Source organism: Nothoprocta perdicaria, unplaced genomic scaffold, assembly GCF_003342845.1.
Source record: "Nothoprocta perdicaria isolate Ctin4 unplaced genomic scaffold, notPer1 scaffold_10, whole genome shotgun sequence".
Taxonomy (NCBI): Eukaryota; Metazoa; Chordata; class Aves; order Tinamiformes; family Tinamidae; genus Nothoprocta; species Nothoprocta perdicaria.
The window spans coordinates 7300910-7303382 of NW_020454094.1; the positions used below are offsets into that span (position 1 = coordinate 7300910).

The window sequence follows — 2473 nt, forward strand, 5'->3', positions numbered from 1 at the left end:
CGCGCCCCCCTCCCGCTGGTCCCCCCGGCCCCCCCGCGCGCGCGGCCCCGCTCGGTACCTGCCCAATGTGCTCACAAAGCAGCAGCGGCGCCCACCAGCGTCACGTGACCGCCCCTCGCCTCCCGCTCCCCCTCCTCCTCCTCCTCCTCCACGCGCGCGCGAGGCCGCTCCCCCGCCACGTGACGCGACGTGACGCGACGCGCGCGCGCCCCGGCCCCGCCCCTGACGCACCGCCGGCGCGCGCGCGCGCGCGCTCCGCCCTTCCGCCCGCGTCACGTGAGCGGCCTCAGGCGGGAGGCCCGCCCCGGAGCGCGACACGTGGGGCCGCCCGCCACCGGGCGTGACGTCACGCGGCGGCGGCGCTGGGGGCGGGCGTCGCTTCCCGCTCTCCGCGGCGCCCGGTCCTGCCGAGGGCCCCGTTTGAGCCCCGTGTTTGTGCCCCCGTTTCACGTTCCCGGGGGCGTTTTTGTCTCCCCCACTCCGTTGTGTCCGGAGCCCCGGGCTCTCCGCAGCTCCCGGTTCCTCCGCGGGGTGCTGGGCTGTCACCCGCAGCCAGCCCAAACCCTCCCCGGCGCTGGAGCGCCCCGCGGCACCCCGGTGCCCACACCTTCCCCCGAGCAGCCAGGAAATAATTTTGTGCTTATGTGTTTATTTATTATTACTTATTAACTTACTTTCTTGGCGCGCCTTGGCCGGGCTGGGCGCCTCCCCGCGGGGCACGGGGCCAAGYGAGACCCGCAGGGCGGGAGGCAGCAGGACTGAGCTGGGACAGAGCAGGAGCTGCCTGGGCCTCCGAGGAGGCTCCGGGTCGGGCTGTGGTCTGGGGAAGAGGAAAGGGGGAAAAAAAATCATTTATTTATTTATTATTTATTTATTATTATATATTTATTTCCTCCTGTGTCCAAAAGCCCAGCTGTGCCCTCATGCACTCCTTCTCACAGACTCACAGAACGGTTGAGGTTGGAAGGGACCTCTAGAGCTCACCTAGTCCAACCCCCCYGCTCCAGCAGGGACACCCGGAGCACGGGGCACAGGGCGGCATCCAGGCCGGTTTGGGAGACCTCCGGAGAAGGAGACTCCACACCCTYTCTTGTGTGGGAGGCCTGGCACATTAAAGGTGTGGGGAGGCGCCTTAGGCCCTGCAGAGATCTGTCTCTGTGTAGCAATAATGGGCATGAGATTTTGGGAGRCCTGCTCATCCCCTGGCATTTCCAGGGATAAATGTGCTCTGGTTTTGTCCCTCCCTGTGGTCTTGTTTGCACTGCTGCTGTTGGTCCCCCTCTGCACCAAGCTGCCCGGGCGAGTAGAGCAGGACATCAAACCTCCTCTTACTCCAGTATCTGAAATATAGTCCGTGTTGCTTGCGACTGCTCCGCTTAGCCAGAACACATAGATCTACAAGACCCAATTCCTTGATTTCTGTTACACAGATGGGCAGGAGCCACCACAGCTCCCACTGTTTGGATGCAGCACGACCGCTCCATCCCCATCTTCTCCCAATGAAACAGAGGGGCCTGTAGGGAGAAGTGGAGCTGCTGCCCAAACATCATGCAGGTCAGCTTTTCTTGAGGCAGCTGTTGATATTTTGCTTCATTGCTATTGGGGGGAGGGAATTAATTACAGCTCTACACAAATTTTCACAAGCTCCGTGACAAACGTGTCTGCGGCTCCGTAATCCGTGCAGGTTTAGTCAGCAGTATTAGCATTCTTTCATCATGACTTGGCAATCCTGTGCTAATCGAYGTGGATGCTTGATGGGCAGCACACGATAACAAAGGCTGAGAGCTCTTGGGATGCTCTAGTCAGCCGGTGTGGTGCCAGCTGGAGGGTGTCACTGAATAGCACACAGAATCCAGCCTGGGAGCATTTGGAATAAAGAAATTAAACAAGGATACCAGGACAAAAAGCAGTGGGGACTTCTTTCTGCTCTACATGGAGTAAATACAAAGGGGAAAGCAGTTTATTCTGCTAATGGGGCTTCCAGAAGAGAGCTAGAGACATGAAATAAGGGAGGCTCAGGGATCCTCACCCTGCTCTGGATTGCATAACATCGACGTGTTAGAGGAGACCCACAACTAGACACAGCAAAAGTTTGACAAGGCCTGACAGCCAAATCCTAYTTATTAGCTCCTCATCCTCTTTCTCTGTGAAGATTTCAGCAGCCTTTACAAGGATCTGCAACCTTCTGAGTTTTCCAACTACTAAAAAATACTCCAGGGGAGGAGTAGATCCCACTGGGCTGTATTTTTAAGCTTCTTTCAGGCGTGCTTGTGTTAGTCACCTATTGCAGATTTCTTAAATAGTCTCAGTCTGTGTACCACAGGSTGAAAGCCACTGTTGTGGTGGGGTGGAAATCTGCTTGTCAGTCAAAGTTAGTTTAGCTGCCTTTTTCTTTTTCAGAAGAAGAAAAGCAAAAGTAACAGCCTCCTGTTTCAGAAATTTGATCTACTTCTGTGCTATAGACAGAAATGGT

At 56.9% G+C, this 2473-nt stretch overlaps 1 protein-coding gene across 4 annotated transcripts in view; it reads right to left on the reverse strand.

Moving 5' to 3' along the window:
• Positions 1 to 94, reverse strand: part of UBAP2 (ubiquitin associated protein 2) — an 88385-nt gene extending 88291 nt beyond the window's left edge. For all 4 annotated transcript variants that reach the window (XM_026039681.1, XM_026039672.1, XM_026039666.1 and 1 more), the window contains exon 1: positions 59 to 94. The gene's annotated coding sequence lies outside the window, so the exon portion shown is untranslated. The remainder of the gene's footprint in view (positions 1 to 58) is intronic.
• Between the last annotated feature and the right edge of the window lie 2379 nt (positions 95 to 2473).